General features: G+C 44.0%; 1 protein-coding gene across 1 annotated transcript in view; it reads left to right on the top strand.

Annotated features, from left to right (window-relative positions):
- Positions 1–9,090: 9,090 nt before the first annotated feature.
- Positions 9,091–20,851, top strand: part of SLC39A14 (solute carrier family 39 member 14) — a 51,424-nt gene continuing 39,663 nt past the window's right edge. Inside the window, exon 1 of the mRNA XM_005895317.2 lies at positions 9,091–9,235. The gene's annotated coding sequence lies outside the window, so the exon portion shown is untranslated. The remainder of the gene's footprint in view (positions 9,236–20,851) is intronic.

The raw sequence follows: 20,851 nt of genomic DNA, 5'->3' as shown, positions 1-20,851 counted from the left end.
CTTTTTCCTCCTGGTTTTCTTTCCTTGTTTTTTCAGTCTTAATGTGAAATGACTGGGTCATGGGGTAGAAAATAAAAAGAAATTTGTATAAATGTGTAGTTGTGTTTGTAATAATGTTGACATATGGTAGTGACATAGTTCTTTTTCTTCGTAAACCTCGTAGCACTTGTTAGAATTATTAATTTGTTACTGGGCATGCTGGGGGCAGCTGCAGTATTGGTACTCAGGTAATTTCACTGAGATCTGGCAGTAAGATTTCTTGAATACCAACAGTCTGTCTTCTGGGACGAATGAGGCACGTGTTGTATATATGGGTGTGTGTGTGTTTTGTCTTGTTTTCAAAACTCTCTTCCCATCAGAGAATTTTTGTTAGCCTGAGTAAAAGCCAGCTCCTAAGGGTGGCCCTTCCCTCTCGCCTTTTCCTAATGCTTGTCCTTCTTTGCTTGTACTTCATGGTGTGTCTGTAACCTTTTTAAGTACCTTCCCAAAGAACCCTGACTGTTTACTTCACCACTACATCCTTTTCTGTTTATTTAGAAATTCCATCTTCAGTGATTCAGTGTTTCTTGAACTCATCCTTAAAAGAATCTAATTTAGCTCCTTTTTACTTGAGCAGCATTTTATTGAATGGTGTGAAAAGGGAAGTAGTTTTATAAATGACTACCTCTTCATATTGAAAATGTTATAACTTGTGCCTGAAATTTCTCAGTCATTTGGGATAATTGGAGAAAGACCCTATTTTCTCTTTTTTTCCCCTAAACCTAGCTTTTTCTGAGTGTCTTACCTTTCCCTGTCTAGACTTATTTTCTCTCTTTTAAAAAAATTAGGAAATTCAAGAGAATGAGAAAAGAAAGCCACAGACTGAAAGAAAATATTTGAGAAAGACACGTCTGAGGGGCTCCCTGGCGGCCCAGTGGCTAAGACTGCTCTCCCACTGTAGGAGCTCGAGCTGAATGCCCTGGCCAGGGGAGTTCTACGTGCTATGAGGCATGTCAAAGGAACAAAAGAGACATATCTGATAAAGGACTGTTATCGGAAATATACAAAGAACTCTTAAAATTCAACAGTAAGAAAACAACCTGATTAAAAATTGGGCAAAAAGACCTGAAGAGATATTTCACCAACTAAGATATACCGTTGGCAAATAAGCATATGAAAATATGCCCAACATCATATGTCATTAGAGAACTACAAATTAAAATGAGATACCACTGCATACCTCTTATTAATAGAATGGTCCAGATTCGAAACGCTGACCACTCCAAATGCTCGTGAGGATGTGGAACAGAAATTCAATCATCCATCGTTGCCCGAGGGAATGCGAAATAGCACAGCTAGTTTAAAAGGCAATTTGGTAGTTTCTTACAAATCAAAACATACCCTTATCATATGATCAAGCAGTCACACTGTTTGGTATTTGCCCAAAAGAGTTTATAATTTACATCAACATAGAAACCTGCACTGGATGTTGATAGCAGCTTTATTCCTTCATAATTGCCAATACTTGTAAGCAACCAAGATGTCCATCAGTAGGTAAATGGATAAACAAACACGGGTATAAGGAGACAATGGAATATTAGTCAGTGCTAAAAAGAAATGAGCTATCAAAGCCATGAGAAGACCTGGAGGATACTTAAATGCATATTACTAAGTGAAAGAAGCCAATCTGAAAGTGTTACATACTATATGATTTCAACCATATAACATTCTGGAAAAGGCAAAAACTATAGAGACAGTAAAAGGATCAGGGTTTGGGGAGAAGGAGGGATGAATGGGCAGAGGAGTTTTAGGGCAAGGAAACTATTCTGTAGGATACTGTAATTATGTGTAATGACATGTGGATCCATGTCATTGTGGATTTGTCCAAACCCATAGAATGTGAAACACTGAATATGAAGCCTGATGTTCCTTGAACCTTGAGTGATTATGACAAGAAGTTGATGTAGGTTCACTAACTGTAATTAACACAAGCACCATTCTTGTGGGGGATGTTGATAATGGGGGAGGCTGTGTGTATATGGGAAACGTCTAACCTTTGCAAATTGTGCAGTGAACCTAAAAATGTGCTCTAAAAAATAACTTTTTTTAAAAGAATGAGTTAGGGTGGGAGTTCCCTTGTGGTCTAGAGATTAGGATTCAGTGCTTTCACTCTCCTGTTGTTGTTATTTAGTCACTAAGTCATGTTTTAACTGTTTTGCAACCCCATGTACTATAGCCTGCCAGACTCCTCTGTCTGTGGGATCCTCCAGGCAAGAATACAGGAGTGGGTTGCCATGCCCTCCTCCAGGGGATCTTCCCAACCCAGGGATTGGACCCATGTTTCCTGCATTGCAGGCAGGTTCTTAACTGCTGAGCCACCAGGGATGCCCTTCACTGTGCTGACTGGGCTTCAATCCCTGGGTCCCTGGTCAGGGAACTGAGATCCCACAAGCTGTGCCACATGGCCAAAAGAAAGAATGAGTAAGGGAGACTTCTGGAAACTTTAGAGACTTTTGGCAATATGGTAGACTGAGCTGACCATACTGAGAAATGTTTAGAAAACAAAAAATTTTTTTTACAGTAATTATCTGGATTTGGGGGAAATAGAACAAGGGAAGAGATGATGATGGGGGAAGTAGGAAGGAAGAAAAATAATTGAGGCTGAAGAAAGAAAGGGAAGGCAGAGTGGTTATGTTGTTGTTCAGTTGCCAAGTCGTTTCCAACTGTCTTCAACCACATGAAGAGCACACTGGACTTCCCTGTCCTTCACTGTCTCCTGGAATTTGCTCAGACTCATGTCCACTGAGTTGATAATGCCAACCATTTTATTCTGTGTCACGCCCTTCTCCTCCTGTCCTCAATCTTTCCCAGCATCAGGGTCTTTTCTAATGAGTCAGCTCTTTGCATCAGGTGGCCAAAGTTTTGGAGCTTCAGCTTCAGCATCAGTCTTTCCAATGAATATTAAGGGTTGATTTCCTTTCGGATTGACTGGTTTGATCTCCTTGATGTCCAAGGGACTCTGAAGAGTCTTCTCTAGCACCACAGTTCAAAAGCATCAATTCTTCGCTGCGTAGCCTTCTTTATGGTCCTCCTCTTGCATCTGTACATGACTATCGGAAAAACCACAGCTTTGACTATACGGACCTTTGTGGTTATAGTTGATGCCAACATAGCTCCCAGGGTTATGGACAAAATGCAGGGATGGGAGCACTGAGGTTTTTCATTTCAGATAAGGATAGAAGATGCAACCTTAGACCCTGCGAGGCACAGGATTGCTGGAGTGAATTCTTCTGGATGAAGACAGCTGGAGCCTGGAAGGGGAGTAGAAAGTCCATGCTGACCATCCAAGGGCAGTAGGAAGAAACTAAGGGCAAAAGACATTCATGAGAAATCCCCAAGCCCCACAGACAGGTATGTGCAGCCTGAATTAGTATTATTAGCATGTGGAAGGACCACATGGTGACAAATTATCATGAAGATTTGCCTAGACTGTTGAGAGCCTGTAGCCCTGCAGAAACAAATGGTCAGTCACCTGGATTGCATTGGAAGGACTGATGCTGAAGCGAACACTCCAGTCCTTTGGCCAGCTGATGAGAACAGCTGGCTCATTGGAAAAGACCCTGATGCTGGGAAGGATTGAAGGCAAAAGGAGAAGAGGGCAGCAGAGGATCAGATTATTGGATGGCATCACTGACTCAGTGGATATAAATTTCAGCAAACTCCAGGAAGATAGTGAAGGGCAGGGAATCCTGGTGTGTTGTAGGTTCCCATGAGGTCACAAAGAGTCCAACATGACTTAGCAACTAAACAACAAATGGAAGAGAAGACATAGGAGAGAGTGAGAAGGTATAATAGGAGTTGCTGCAGGTCACACAATATGGAAGATAATAGAATTTTCCAGAATTAGAGACAAATATGAATCCTCCACCAGAAGAAAATAATTGAGAATAAAGAAAAGCATAGCCATTCCTAGATGTGCTGTAGTGAAACTACAGAACACCAAAGACAGAATCTTAATCTTAAAAACAACCGGAGAGATTGCTTATAAAGAAAGTTAGATTGACAGCAGACTTATTATCAACCACAACAGATGCTTAAGACAAAAGGAATAATAATTTTAAGATTCAGTGTCAACTTGGAACTCTGTTCCCAGCTAAACATTCATTCAAAGCTGAGGACCAAACTAACATTTTCTAATAAGGCTCAGTACCTAGTAATCATGTATGGATGTGAGAATTGGACCAAAAAGAAGGCTGAGTGCCAAAGAACAGATTCTGTTTGAACTGTGGTGTTAGAAAAGATTCTAGAGAGCCCCTTGGATTTCAAGATCAAACCAGTCAATCCTAAAGGAAATCAACCCTGAATATTCATTGGAAGGACTGATGCTGAAACTGAAGCTCCATACTTTGGCCACTTGATAGGAAGAGACAACTCATTGGAAAAGATCCCGATGCTGGGAAAGATAGAAGGCAGGAAGAGAAGGGGAGGACAGAGGACGAGATGGTTGGATGGCATCACCGACTCAATGGACATGAGTTTGAGCAAATTCTGGGAGATAGTGAAGGACAGGGAAGGTCTGGCATGCTGCAGTCCATGGGGTCCCAAAGAGTCAAACATGACTGAGTGACTGAACAACAGCAACAATAAGGATCAGAGCAGAAGTGAATGAGACAGAGTATAGAAAAGCAATATCAGTTCAGTTCAGTCGTTCAGTCGTGTCCAACTCTTTGAGACCCCATGGACCCCTGTCCATCACCAACTCCCAAAGTTTACTCAAACTCTTGTCTATTGAGTCGATGATGCCATCCAACCATCTCATCCTCTGTCGTCCCCTTCTCCTCCCGCCTTCAGTCTTTTCCAGCATCAGGGGCTTTTCAAATGAGTCAGTTCTTTGCATCAGGTACCCAAAGTATTGGAGTTTCAGCTTCAACATCAGTCCTTCCAATGAATATTCAGGACTGATTTCCTTTAGAATGGACTGGTTGGATCTCCTTGCAGTCCAAAGGACTCTCCAAGAGTCTTTTCCAACACCACAGTTCAAAAGCCATCAATTCTTTGGCACTCAGCTTTCTTTATGGTCCAACTGTCACATCCATACATGACTACAGAAAAACCATAGCCTTGACTAGATGGACCTTTGTTGGTAAAGAAATGTCTCTGCTTTTTAATATGCCGTCTAAATTGGTCATAGCTTTCCTTCCAAGAAAAGCAGTATGGAAAATCAGTAAAACCAAAAGTTGATTCTTTAGAAAGAGTAACAGAATTAGCAAATCTTTAGCTAAATTGTCAAAAAAAAAAAGACTCAAATTACTAAAACCAAGAATGAAAAAGAGGACCACTGACCTTACAGAAATAAAAAGGATTAGAAAGGAATACTCAGTTCAGTCGCTTAAACAATTAAAGGCCAGCAAATGAGCTATCTTAGATGAAAAGGATAAATTCCTATAGGTAACTTGCTCCTGAACCAAGTGTTATTTTTCCCAACTGTCTGTCCGCTGAAACCATCGAATGGTAACAGAAATAATTGATAAGGCTTCTAAGGATGTTCTCTTTTGGCTGGCAGAGTGTAGGTTGCTAGTCCTCTGGCATGATTTTGGGTAAACTAGAACCTGCACATTCCTTCTGATCCTCTTGAATTTGTTAAGACATGCCAAAACATAGAAAACTCATTTTTTCCCCTTAGAAACCTGGCTATTGGCTTTTCTCTTCCGTCTATAGAGCTGACCTGATAGTTGGGGGTTAGAAAGGGGATCTTTGCCCCACCCTACTGATCACGTTGTCTACCTTGTCAATATACCAGAGAACCAGCTTTGGTTTCCTGAGTGCCCAGTCTAACTTTGTATGTTCTCTGGGCTTTGTATTTGTATTTCTCTGGCGGCTTTCCCAAGGCCATTCTACTCACTTCAGCTTTGAGAAATCTGCCTGCATATCCTTTGAAAAGGCAGGCAGCTGAGATACCTTGTCAAAAGGGAAATAGCAGTCTTGCTAATGTCAGATTTTTATGGTTAGTTCCTTAAATATTCCCCAATGTCAAACTTTTAGTGAGCTGGCCTATTCATTCATCCAGCTAATATTTACTGAGCATCTGTTCTGTGCAAGATGTTAGGGGATGCAGGTATATACAGAAATCTTTGGTAATCAAGACAGATTAAGGTTCAATATGGAGGTGAGAGATGGAAATGAAATAATTTTTAAGAGGAAAAGCAAGTATCATTGGTTCAGTTGCTCAGTCATTTCTCTTTTCGACCCCATGGACTGCAGCATACCAGACTTCCCTGTCCATCACCAAGTCCTGGAGTTTGCTCAAACTCATGTCTATCAAGTCTGTGAGGCCATCCAACCATCTCATCCTCTGTCGTCCCCTTCTCCTGCCTTCTATCTTTCCCAGCATCAAGGTCTTTTCCAGTGAGTCAGTTCTTCACATCAGGTGGCCAGAGTACTGGAGCTTCAGCTTCAGCATCTGGCCTTCAATGAATATTCTGGGTTGATTTCCTTTAGGATGGACTGGTTTGATCTCCTTGCAGTCTAAGGGATTCTCAAGAGTCTTCCCCAACACCACAGTTCAAAAGCATCAATTCTTTGGCACTCAGCTTTCTTCCCAGTCCAACTCTCACATTCATACATGACTCCTGGAAAGACCATAGCTTTGACTAGATGGACCTTTGTTGGTAAAGAAATGTCTCTGCTTTTTAATACGCTGTCTAGGTTGGTCATAGCTTTCCTTCCAAGGAGCAAGTATCATAAACCATATAAAAGGTTTTAATTCTGTGAATTACAGTCCAATGAAATCAATTTACTGGGTTTGTTAACCAATTTAAAAAAAATTGAAATAGACTATAAAATATCAGTACATTGCATATGCTAAGGCAGTTTTTAAAGATTTTTGTTTGCTGTGTTATTTGTAACGAAGGTGCAGTGCAAAATATTTTTTTACAGTGGGTTACAGTAAAAAAAAAAGAAAGGGTAGATCAAATAGGCTTCAGGAGAATCGAGCTTTTCTGAATGGAGGTGGTGGCTTTGAAGAATTCGAATTTTAACAAGTGGAAATGGGGGAATGAGTGGAAAAAGGAGCATATTTGGAAGAAAGGAAGAATTGAGGCTCCAAATCTGGCACTAGGCAGGAAAGACTGAGTGACCAAGGGAGGACTTTGGGTATACCTAAAGAATTTTGTAGGTGGGTGGATATGTAGAGCTTAAGACCTTTTGATTTTTAGCTGTGTTAATAATTAATTGAACTCCCTAATGGATTACTGATAGCTTATCAGCTCTGGTGGACTTTGGCAGCTCTGCTCCTTGCTGGTTGCAAACAAGTGAGAATGCTGTGATAGGCCTGGCGGTAGGGTGTCAGTGTCCTCCCTCCCCTCCCGTCTCTGTGACAGGCACCCTTCCCCCCAGCCTGTACTATTGACACATTGCCTGGAAGAGCCATGGGGATTGCTTTGAGGCCTCAGTTTTAGGAACAGTGTAACACCTCTTTGTAATATGTATTTATGGGCTTCAAACTGTTCAGAGCTCCCTGTGTTAGAAGCATGCTTGTTTTACTTAATCACCGGGTGAGTTTCACATTCTTGTTCCAGAACTTCAAGAAAAGGAAGGCGAGGTAGAGACTGGGCCATTTCTGACAGCCCACTGGAGATGGGGTTGAGAGTCCCAAATGGATGACATCATGTCTGAAAAATACTTGAGTTTAACCAGGGAAGACAAACATAAAGGATTATTACAGAGATGAAGGGGCTCTGAAGGAGATTGTGCAGGCATACCATTACTTTGCAATCTCTTGGAAAATGAGAGGAGTATCACCCCACCCTTTAACTCCACTAGAGGACTATAATTGCAGGGTAAGGATAATTAAATTTCAGAAAAACCCCACAGCCCAGCTTGTCTCTTCAAGTGGCATAAGCATTCTGGCCTGCTCTGGCTTTGGTTCAGTGCTTTCTCTGTTTTTCCCTCTCTACCCTCCTCCTAAGGAGGAACAGGCTGCCACTGAGGCCCGGATTCTTCCTGCCATCCGCTGCAGAGATTGTCTCCTTTTCCTTTCATCACAAGCATTGCTGTCCTGGGCCGCCTTCTCCCCAGGACTTGCAGAGTGGGATGCAGTTCCCCTTCTCCGTGCAAATTCAGAGACACTTGGTGTCTACTGAGCGCCAGTCACTGAGCTGTAACAGGGCCTTGGGTACTAACAGGCTGCAGTTCTGCTTAGAAGGCCTTTCCTTTGGGTCCCCTAGACACAGGTGGCAGCTGGCCTAGCTGCAAAGGAAATAATCATGACGTCCAGCAGACTAGAACAATGGGAGTTTAATGGGTGGCTTATTTTTTCAAGAAATTTGCATTTCCGAGGCTAGATATCCATCTCAATAGAACTGCTTCACATCAGAAAAGAGTCCTAGGACACTCCTCACACAAAAATTAACATTCCTCCCAGCCTCCGTTAAGCACTATGGTTTCTTAGAGAGTCTGATCATTTTGGTAGAGTGGTGCGACGTCTTATTCGAAAACTGAGTATGATACGGCGTATTTGGAACCTGAACAGGAATTTTTTTGTTCTTTTGTTTGGTGGCAAAATGCAGAAGAAACATTATTACTTACGGGTGCGTTCCCCCCACCCCCAGGATATTTCAGAATCGAGTTGGGGAGGAAAAAGCAGCTTTTTATATTAATCAGATGTGTTAAGATACACATACACACACACATATCAGGTGGTTGGTAGTGTTACTCCGAGAGAATGGAGACCAGATCATGAGAGCTTCCCATAGAAGGAGGGAAAGGTCTTGATGGGAGCTTTCCCGAGGAAACCTCAGTGAAAGATGAATGGAATTTGCAGTAGGGTTAGAAGATGAAGCCGATAGAGCTAGGAGGTGAGCTAGGATCTCGGCGAGCTAGGGGCTCGAGCTCAGGCCCCAAGGCGCAGAAAGACGCTGGCTTGCCCCGCAAGCCTGGGCAAGCCAAGCTCCTGTTGGGTCTAGCGGGTGGCTGGCAGGCAGCACTCATAAGTCGCCCTACCACCGGCCGGAGCCCACGTGGCAAGCCCTGGGGACAGTGGGGTGGGGCGGGGCGAGGGCGGGGGCGGGCCCGGCCGTGACGCGCAGGGTATATAGCGGGGCATGCGCGCCACGCCGAGGAAGGACGCCGGCAGGGGGCTGAGGGCGCGCGGGCACGCCGACCTAGCTGCGCTGCCGCTACCACTGCTGCTGCGGGTCGCCCGGGGGACCTGGCTTGTGAGGGTGCGCGGGGCCGGGTGACGTCGGCCCAGCTTCAGGTGAGGGCGGAAGGCCATGCGGGAGGGGGAGCTCCGTGCCCCGGAGATGGGGCATCGCGCGGAGGAGCAGTGCGCCTCCGGGGCTCCGGGTCACTGAGTGGGGGTGGGGGCACGGCTGCTCCGAGAACCCGGAGCCCAGCCGCGGTTTCGGAAGTCGCTCGAGTGGACCCACACATGGGCCCGGACGCTACATGGAGGCGACACCTGGCCGCGGTGCCACTACGAGGGGTCCTCAGTGGCGAGGGAAGGGAAGGTGCAGCTACGGCCCCTTGGACTGGAGAGCGCGGGATCTGGGCGCAAGAGAGGATGTCGGTAGCCGCACTAAGGCTGAGAGAGGTGTCCTGGAGCCCATGGACTCGAGCATGGAGAAAAGCAGAGAGTAGACGGGCAAATCTGGTGGGCAGCTCTCGGGATGGCTCTGATGGGACAAGAGTATCTAGACTTGGCTTTCCAGGAGCTGAGTGCCCACTTAACCTGGGCCAGACCACCTCGCAGCTGAAGACAAAAGCCCGGTGCCTCCCAGCTGACCCCGAGCAGGAGCTGAAGAATAGCAAAGGAGGGACTAACTAAACTCTGACCTGGCTCATCCTGTGGGCATGGCTTTTTAGCTGTTTTTGGTTCCTACCGACCGGGTTAGGTGGTCTGGGGCAGGCTGCCCTCTCTTGGTGGGTTAGAGCAATGGGACAAAATACCATCCAAACAGTTATACCGTATGATCCGGAGGTCCAGTTGAGTCACATTTTCCTCTGCTCTGGGTTGTGGCTTCCGTTTGGAGGTTCTAGAGTTGACTAGGGTCTGGGTATCCTGAGCATGTGAGCATGATTTGGTGAGGGGCTGACTCCTCTCCTGGGAACCTAAGATAGAGTGGGGGTAGGAGCAGCTTTGACCTGACCCATCTTCCTGGAGCCTGCCTGGGCTGGGATTTGCCTGGAGTCATTCTTTTCTAGGAACCCCAGGCTGCTTAGGTCTCCCACTTGCAGCGCAGTGATAACCTGGTGAGTTCTGGCCTAGCTACCTGGCTTCTGTCCCACCTCTGCTCCTAACTTGCCCCATGTCTTGTGAATGGAGTCAGTGCTAAGGGCAGATTAGATCTGTGGTCTCTTATCCACAGCATCTACAATGAATCCTTAACTTTTAAAACAAGAGCCATAAAAACGGAGAGAAACTTGATGAAGCAAGAGAAAGAATGTCGAGACTCATAACTTTAGTAGGTGAAATTTTTAAAACTACACAATCCATTTCCTGTTGGATGCTCAGAGGTGAGTTTTTCATAAACTGTGACAGCCACTATATAGTGGTACGCTTCCTGGTTTGCAGGTATGACTAGAAAGCACCAAACAGAATGACTGGCCCTGTCATTGAGGCAAGAACACTGCATTGAGGTACCAGAGCCCTGTGACTCTCAGTATTTCATCACTTCAGTTTGTAAATACGCAGTTCCTGATCTGTGCTTGGCTCTGCACTTGGCCACTGGAGAGTACAAAAAGGGTATGGGATCTGGCTCCTGGCTCCACTTGTTGGAGGGAGAAAGAACATCCATCCTTACATGAAGAATAAGGTAGCAACATAATAGAGGTCACATTGTTGTGTTTGGTCAAGTTCAGAGAAGATAGCATTCTACTAGAGACGGTACAAGGTGGCAGAAGAATTCTTAGCTTTTGAGCCACATGCGTGTGTGCTTGCTTAGTTGTGTCTGACTCTCTATGATCCCATGGACTATAGCCCAGGTGTCTCCTCTGTCTATGGGATTTTATAGGCAAGAATATTTAAGTGAGTTGCCATTTCCTCCTCCAGAGGATCTTCCTGATACAGAAAGCAAACCCAGGTCTCTTGCTTCGCCTGCATTGGCAGGCGGGCTCTTTACCACTGAGCCACCTGGGGAGCCCTTTGAGCCACATGAAAGTGAAAGAAAGTGAAGTCGCTCAGTCCTGTCCGACTCTTTGTGATCCCATGGACTGTAGTCTACCAGGCTTCTCTGTCCGTGGGATTTTTCCAGGCAAGAGTACTGGAGTGGGTTGCCATTTCCTTCTCCAGGGGATCTTCCTGACCCAGGGATGGAACCGAGATCTCCTGCATTGCAGGCAGACGCTTTACCCTCTGAGCCACCAGGGAAGCTCATAAATCTGTTCAAATCCTGCCCCATCACTCTCCAGCAGGAGACATTGCTTCTGCAGACCTGTCCTAACCGCTGTGCAGCACGTCGTGGTTGTACTTGAAGCGTAGTAGAGGTTTGTTATCATCTGAATCAACATTATCATCTTCTCTGGGGTAAAGTGGATGATTTAGGAGTCCTAGGAGCTGATAGGTAGCTAGGGTTGTAGGAATAGTGTGAGTCCAGGCTTCAGGTTGATTCATCTAGGGAACGTGGAGGCAACCTCCGTGCCTTTCTGGGTAGGCTCCTTTTCTGTGGCGTGCCAGGCATTGGCATATTCACAGTTCCACAGAGCCTTTTTCCCCCCACCTTTAGTTTTGCAAGCTATGCTGATTCTTTCAGGTAACGGAAGTACTGTTTCTCCGGACCGGTAATAGGTGGAAAAGACTAGTGACGTGTGTGCATCTGCACGCACGCGCGCATGTTTGCGCATGCGCACGCACTAGATCAGTCACTGGACTGGATTGTTTTAGAACTGTTCCACCTACTTCCTGTTTTCCTTACCTGTTTACACCTCAGTTCCAGGAGCAACCCTCAATCCGGGTCCAGTATTTACAGGATGTTGAGATCTAAGAGTTAGTGCCGTGAATAGATGTATATTTCTGGAAATCGGGACCTCCGAAATAATCCAGCCTTTTCGCGCTTGATGTCTGAAGAAAGTAACGCTTAGGCGTTTTTGCAGAACCGCCGATGGTGATATGATATTGAACTGGAGGGACTTTGGAAATCTTCGAGTCTAGACCCTTTGTTTTACAGCTAAAGAAACTGGATCTAGAGGTTAACTGGTGTTTCCAAGTTACATTTCTTGCTACTGGCCAAGAGGCTCGATAGGGCCAGCGTGCATGCGTTCTCATTCGCTAAGTTGCATCCGACTCTTTGTGACCCCGTGGACTGTAGCCCGCTGGAAAAAGAGGTGCAACTTTTATTCGTAAGTATGATGATAAAACTGCTGGAAATCTCAGACATTTCCTTGAAAACATGAAGAAAAAGGAGCCAGTTTTCCCTGTGCTTATTTGGGGGACGGGAATTCTCAGCTTGTGTGGATAGAAATTTATTCTGGAGAACTCTTCTCCCTTCTCCTTTTTCCAGACTCCCTGCCGACACAGGAGGATGGGGAGTGAGTGAGGAAGGGTCATGCTGCTAGGGCCCTAGCCTGGACTCTCTGGATACAATGGAACTTTTCTGAACTCTGAGGCTGGCGGGCTGGCAGACTGCCCTCCAGATAAGGAGTCCAGAGTCTACACCAGCCAGGGGCCTCATGCGTTGTCCGGGCAAGCAGGACAGCCTCACCACAAGGTCTCCGAGGCTCAGCTGTCTTCACCCTTACTGTGGCCATCGAGGCTCCCAGAGGGGACTCCTTATTGGCCCTGGGTAAGAAGAAGCAGAGACCCTTGTGAACCCTCCTACAGGCGAGAGGGAAGGTGGCCACAGAATCACCCTGAGAGAGCTGTTGGCATGTCCGTCCATGGGAAACCAACTTACCTGCCTCTGATCTGACTGCATTATCAGGCCTCCTAACCTTTCTCCAACCTCAGGCCTGGGACAGTTCTGGGCTTTGGTGGAATGATAATGTGACTGTCCTGAATTTATTACCATTGGGTCCCTAGAGGCTCTTAGCAGTGTTAGTAATTAAAATGTCAGCTAAAAGTTGGGGATGTTTTTAAAATCCATGTTTTAAACAGTTCATTTTTTCTTAAAAGCATGTTCATGCATTTTTTTCTTCCCATTTTATTGAGATATAACTAACAACACTGTATAAGTTTAAGTTGTACAGCATAATGATTTGATTTATATAGTTATGAAATGAGTACCACAATAAATTTAATGAACATACATCATCCCAGAGGTAAAAGATAAAAGAAATAGAAAAAAATTTTTTTCTTGTGATAAGAAGTCTTAGGATTTAACTTTCTTCACAACTTTCACATATGAAAGTTTAGTGGTGGTTTAGTTGCTCAGTTGTGTCCATCCTTTATGATCCCATGGACGATAGCCTACCACACTCCGCTATCCTTGGGATTTTTCAGGCAAGAATACTGGAGTGGGTTGCCATTTCCTTCTCCAAGGGATCTTCCCGACCCAGGGGTGGAACCTACATCTCCTGCATTGCAAGCGGATTCTTTACTGCTGAGCTACCAGGGAACCCCCAAATATGACCTGTAGCAGTGTTAATTATATTTAGCATGTTACACATTACTTCCCTAGTACTTATTTATCTTATAACTGGAAGTTTCTACCTTTTGACCGCCTTGATCCAATTCCCCCTCTCTACAGCCTCTGTGTGCATATATATTTCTATTTGCCAAAACTTTGATTTAGGGCTGAGGCTTTGCCTTTGGATCTAGGTCTGCTAATTACACTTGCAAATTGTATATAAAAGTCACATCTGCATGTATGACCTGTGATTTCTGGTTTCTTTTATTACAATTGGTTTTTTTTTTTTTTTTTTTTTTTACCATATGTGAATTATGTCTCAATAAAATGGAAGAAAAAAATTTTAACAGGAAAAAATTTTTTCTATGCTATATAATCCATAGTTTAAAGATTAGAAAGATGAAAAAGGTTTAAAAAGCAACTACACATACATTAACTGCACCCCCATAAACTCCCACCCAGTACAGTAAAAAGTCTCACCTCTGCCCACCCCATCCCAGTTTTAGAAATGCTCTAAGTTAGCATTTTAGGCATTGTTTAGCACTTTGCTTTTTTCACCTAGCAACTATTCTGGATCTTTCCCTGTCAGCCCAGGAAACACTTTTACTATAGCTGCATATTATTCCAGGATAGGGAAGCATGATAGTTTTTAAACCAGCATGTGTTGCTTCCCTTTCTCCCCTAGTTTGGGTTGTTTCCAATATTTTGTCATTATGTACAGTGCTAGGGGGAATAACTTTACTAAATGGCATTTCCTATGTATATGACTACAAAAGAAATTCACAGAAGTGAGATTGCTGGGTGACAGGATATATACATCTGTTAATTAGTCTCCATTAAGAAATAATGATAGAGCAAGAATCTAAGACATTTGCAAATCAGTCCATGTGCAGCATCCTACTTTTTTAATGCACACACTTAATTTACAGAGGACGAGATGGTTGGATGGCATCACCAACTCAATGGACATGAGTTTGAGTAAACTCTGGGAGTTGGTGGTGGACAGAGAGGCCTAGTGTGCTGCAGTCCATGGGGTCACAAAGAGTCGGACACGACTGAGTGACTGAACTGAACAGAACTGAATTTAATCTTTTTCTCCCCCATTTGTAACACATTTTTCAAGATGAGCAGTTCTCAAACTTTTTGATCCTAGGATTCCTTAATTTAGTCTTCCACTTATTGGCTAAACCTGCTATTTACCATGTTAAAAATTAAATATAAAGAGTTGTTTATTCATTTAAAATAATAGAAATAAGATAATTACATGGTAACATGAAATGCATGTTTTTATGGAAAATAACTTCCAAAAAGTCGAAAAAGTGGCATTATTTTTACATTTTTGCATATCTTCAGGACTTCAAAATAATGATTTATTAGATATAACAGATTATAGTACGCATAGAATAATTTTGCTGATAAATACTCAGTGGAAGTCTGAGAACAAACTGAGTTAATCTCTGAAAACACATATATTTATACCCTAAACTTCTACCTCGGAAATTTCAGAAAACTACACAGGCACATATTCATCATACTTCACATAGCCGCTGAAAAATGAGAGTGAAAAAGCTTTTAACATCTTAATTTTCTAATAAAACTAATTTTCACCTCTCCAGCCTCCTCACACAGTCTCAGTGTATCCAGGTGTCATCTAAGACCACAGTTTTGGGAATTGCCATTCTAGAGCACTTCGTTTCATTTTTGTAGAAATCAAAAGTTTTCCTCTCTGCATTTATGTTTCAGTTATGTTTAAAACCAAACAGAACTGGCATAAAGAAGTTTGAAAAGAGGCACAGCAGACTCTCAACAAAGGAATCCTGGACAGTGACAACAGAGAGGGCCTCTTTGCTGCAGGGATGGGCCCAGCCAGCAGAGCTCAGCTAAGAGAGTGCCCACTCCATGAAGACAGGCAAAACACTGTTTCTGTTCCAAGGAGGCTTGTAAAATATGTGTTGAGATGAGCTGAGTACATGTTGGCAGCTTCACATGCTATTTGTGGCATTCTTTAAGCTCCATTGAGTGGAACAGCCAAGAGACACTGAAAGAGGCCAGTCGAAGGTGAGGCGACTGGGGAGCGAGAATGATCTGGGAAGGCTTCCTAGAGGTGGAATTGAGCCAGCGGGTTCCTGCCAGGGGAGCTGTGTGAATAATGATGTGTGTGTGCTTAGTTGCTCAGTCGTGTCCCCAACTTTGCGACCCCATAGACTGTAGCCCTCCAGGCTCCTCTGCCCATGGGATTTTTCAGGCAAGAATACTGGAGTGGGTTACCATTTCCTTCTCCAGGGGATCTTCCTGACCCAGGGATCGAACCCACATCTTCTGCATTGCAGACAGACTTCTTTTACTTCCCCATCAAGGAAGACCATGAATAGTGGCACTAAGATGTATGTTCCTGGATCACTAGGGTTCTGGGGTATAAGGTACCAATAGTCTCTGGTAGGTATTAGCTGTTTATCAAAGACTTGCTGGTCTTTTCAGCCTTGTCTTGGGGTCAGTGTGCTCTTTTCCAGAAAAACACCACTGGCCCCAAATCAACGTCCTTTGCACCAGTCCACTTACTCCAGCCAACCTTGTGTCCTTGATTATCAAGAGTAATGTATACTTCCTGAAAAGTATAAAGAAGTATGGGAGAAAAAGTGTAATCCTGAGGCTGTGAGGCAACCTCTGTTATTCTGCTCAGTTATTTCCTTTTATTGTAAACTTTCAATTTTCAACTTACTTTAGACTTAAAAGTCACAAAGAATATAGCAGAGTTCCTTTATATCCCCTCACCCTGTGGTATAATCATCAAGAACAGGAAATGAACATTGGCATAAAACTTTAAACTGCAGGCCTCATTTAAATTTCATCACTGTTTCTGCTGATGTCTTTTTTCTGTCCCAGGATCCAGTCTGCCATCCCACGTTGCATTCAGTTGTCGTTTCTCTGCTCCAATTTGTAACCATCCCGTATCTTTCTCCCTTAGGATAAGGTCACGAATTTTTAGCAAGAATATCAACAAAAATGATGTTGCATCCTTTTAAGAGCATCATATCAAGGCATTTGTGGTGTTAATGGTGATGTTTTCCTGGATCACTTGGTTACTTGGTGTCTGCTGGACCTCCACATTGGAAAAGTTATTCTCTCATGTTGACTCCTTCTCATGGTTCAAACCCCTTTGGCCAGGAGGAGCCTATCCCATTTAAGAGCTCACCTGATTAGTTCTGACTCATACAAGATCAATTTCCCTGTCTTAAGGTCAACTGATTTGGTCAGCTGACACCAACAAAATCCCTTTGGCAGATAATGTTACCTAATAACAGGAGTGATATCTCATATTTTCAGCTCCTGCCCACATACAAAGGAGAAGGTCGTTGAGGCCTATCTTGGAATTCTGCCAACTCTAGCAGGATAGTTTCAGATAAAAGATTGTTGTTGTTGTTGTTTGTGACCCTGTGGACTGTAGCCCGCCAGGATCCTCTGTCCATGGGATTTCTCAGGCAAGAGATCCTGGAGTAGGTTGCCATTTCCTTCTCCAGGGGATCTTCGTGACCCAGGGATTCAACCTGGGTCTCCTACATTGACAGGTGAATTCTTTACCACTGAGCCACCAGGGAAGCCCCAGATAAAAGATATTAAGCCTTAATTCCAGCATCTAAATATTAGTTTCCTGTGACCGTCCTAACAAATGACCACAAACTCTGTGGCTTAAAAGAACAGAAATTTGCTCTCAGTTCTGGAGGCCAGAAGGTTGAAATCAAGGGGTCAGCAGGCCCACATTGCCTCCAAAGGCTCTTGGGGTACATGCTTCCTTGGGTCTTCCACCTTCTGGTGCCTCCAGTTGTTCCTTGGCTTGTAGCAGCATCACTGTCCTCTCTGCCTCCATCTCCACATGGTCTTCTTTTCTGTGTGTCTGTGACGAAATCTCCCTGTCCTTTATCTTGTAAACATACTAATCATTGGATTTAGGGACTACTGAAAGTCCATGGTGACTTCATCTCTAGATCCTTAAATCATTATTTCTGCAAAGACTGTATTTCTCAATAAGGTCACATTCTGAGGTTTTGGGGTAGACATGGATTTGGGGATCAAGACCATTCCCAGGAAAAAGAAATGCAAAAAAGCAAAATGGCTGTCTGAGGAAGCCTTACAAATAGCTGTGAAAAGAAGAGAAGCGAAAAGGAGAAAAGGAAAGATATACCCATTTGAGTGCAGAGTTCCAGAGAATAGCAAGGAGAGATAAGAAAGCCTTTCTCAGTGATCAATGCAAAGAAATAGGGGAAACCAATAGAATGGGAAAGACTAGAGATCTCAATAAAGGACAGAAATGGTATGGACCTGACAGAAGCAGAAGATATTAAGAAGAGGTGGCAAGAATACACAGAAGAGCTGTACAAAAAAGATCTTCACGACCCAGTTAATTACGATGGTGTGATCACTCACCTAGAGCCAGACATCCTAGAATGTGAAGTCAAGTGGGCCTTAGGAAGCATCACTACAAACAAAGCTAGTAGAAGTGATGGAATTCCAGTTGAGCTATTTCAAATCCTGAAAGATGATGCTGTAAAAGTGCTGCACTCAATATGCCAGCAAATTTGGAAAACTCAGCAGTGGCCACAGGACCGGAAAAGATCAGTTTTTATTCCAATCCCAAAGAAAGGCAATGCCAAAGAATGCTCAAACTACCTCACAATTGCACTCATCTCACACGCTAGTAAAGTAATGCTCAAAATTCTCCAAGCCAGGCTTCAACAGTATGTGAACCGTGAACTTCCTGATGTTCAAGCTGGTTTTAGAAAAGGCAGAGGAACCAGAGATCAAATTGCCAACATCCAATGGATCATGGAAAAAGCAAGAGAATTCCAGAAAAACATCTATTTCTGCTTTATTGACTATGCCAAAGTGTGCCTTTGACTGTGTGGATCACAATAAACTGTGGAAAATTCTGAAAGAGATGGGAATACCAGATCACCTGACTTGCCTCTTGAGAAATCTGTATACAGGTCAGGAAGCAACAATTAGAACTGAACATGGAACAACTGACTGGTTCCAAATAGGAAAAGAAGTACATCAAGGCCGTATACTGTCACCCTGCTTATTCAACTTATATGCAGAGTACATCATGAGAAACGCTGGGCTGGATGAAGCACAAGCTGGAGTCAAGATTGCCAGGAGAAATATCAGTAACCTCAGATATGCAGATGACACCACCCTTAAGGCAGAAAGTGAAGAACTAAAGAGCCTCAAGAGGAGAGTGAAAAAGTTGGCTTAAAGCTCAACATTCAGAAAACAAAGATCATGGCATCTGGTCCTATCACTTCATGGCAAATAGATGGGGAAACAATGGAAACAGTGTCAGACTTTCTTTTTGGGGGCTCCAAAATCACTGCAGATGGTGATTGCAGCCATGAAATTAAAAGATGCTTACTCCTTGGAAGGAAAGTTATGACCAACCTAGACAGCATATTCAAAAGCAGAGACATTACTCTGTCAACAAAGGTCCATCTAGTCAAGGCTATGGTTTTTCCAGTAATCATGTATGGATGTGAGAGTTGGACTATAAAGAAAGCTGAGCACCGAAGAATTGATGCTTTTGAACTGTGGTGTTGGAGAAGACTCTTGAGAGTCCCTTGGACAACAAGGAGATCCAACCAGTCCATCCTAAAGGAGATCAGTCCTGGGTGTTCATTAGAAGGTCTGGTGTTGAAGCTGAAACTCCAATACTTCGGGCACCTGATGCAAAGAGCTGACTCATTTGAAAGACCCTGATGCTGGGAGAGATTGAGGGCAGGAGGAGAAGGGGACAACAGATAAGATGGTTGGATGGCATCACCGACTCAATGGACATGAATTTGGGTAGGCTCTGGGAGTTGGTATTAGACAGGAAGGCCTGGCGTGCTGCAGCTCATGGGATCACAAAGAGTCGGACATGACTGAGCGACTGAACTGAACTGAATTCAACCCATTGGGCGTCCCCAGTGGCTCAGCAGTAAAGAATCCGCCTGTAATGCTGGAGTTGCAGGAGGCAGCAGGTTTGAGCCCTGGGTTTGGAAAATCCTCTGGAGAAGGGCACAGCAACCCAATCCAGTATTCTTGCCTGGAGAATCCCATGGATAGAGGAGTCTGGCGAGCTACAGTCCACTGGGTCGCAAAGAGTCGGATAGGACTGAAGTGACTTAGCACCCAAGCATGCACAGTCTACCCACTATACTCAGGATGGGGGGAACTGTCCTTTGTAAACTCTGGTTCACAGAGCTTCAAAAAAAAAAGTTGGATTTGTTTTTAAAGACAGAAGGCAGGCTTGGCTGTTGGGGAGACCAGGGCCTAGCCTCAGGTCTCCCGCTCCCCTCACATTGCTACACGTCTGAGAACCAGGTGGGTATCAGTTACTGAGGACTCTGGCCTACATTCTAAATTCTAGACTCTTTGTAATGCCAACAACTTGTCTCTGTGCAAGGAGTTCTCACTGAGAGTTAGTTTCCCTGTAGGAAGGGCAGGGCAGAAACGGTGGTACCTGTTGGCCAGAGAGGGTGAACTGACTTCAAAGAGTTTTGATAAACCACAGGATATTATAGTCTGTCTGTCTAGTCCAGCAGTCCTGACTAGACCAGAATGTCAGACCAGTACCCCAGACAAGAGGCAGGCTGATCTATCAGAGCTGTGTGTACAGTTACCTGGGTCTCACCCAGGAAACTCAGATTCAGAAGAACCATGGTGAGACTGCTCATGGGGGCACCCACGTTAGGGGACCAGGCACACAGGAAGTTCTGCCCATGCAGATTAGGACTGGAGTCCACTGTCAGACTCTTAAGTGAAGGTCTTTAAAAAAGGGGAGAGAGCTGCCTTCCAGTGGGTCATCATTAAGCCTTTCCCATTTCCTCATTGAACTTGAAAGTGAACTTTCTTCTTCTTTTTTTTTTTTTGGCTGCATCCGAGTTTCCCATCTAAGATTGAACCTAGGCCATGGCAGTGACAGTGTGGAACCCTAATCACTAGGCCACCAGAGAACCCTCTGAACCTTCTTCTTAAAGTAATTCAGGTTCATTGTAGGAAATACAGAGTAAAAAAGATAACAGAAGTCACCATTAAACTCACCACCAAGAACTAGCAATTTGTTAAATATTTTTCATCTTTTTTTGCGAATGCATACTTTGTAAGGAAAACAGGTTCTGCTATACAGAGAGTTTTGTAGCCTCTTTTTTTCTTTTCACTTAGCATATGATGTCTTTCCATGTCATTATTTTCCTGAATATTAACATTTATTGAGCCATTACTGTATATCTAGCATTGTATTTATACTTAGTATCTTACTCAGTTTTCTCACTTGCTCC

This window comes from Bos mutus, chromosome 8 (genome assembly GCF_027580195.1).
Source record: "Bos mutus isolate GX-2022 chromosome 8, NWIPB_WYAK_1.1, whole genome shotgun sequence".
NCBI lineage: Eukaryota > Metazoa > Chordata > Mammalia > Artiodactyla > Bovidae > Bos > Bos mutus.
Note: the sequence above shows the minus strand (reverse complement) of the source record. Positions and strands in the feature narration are given on the sequence as shown.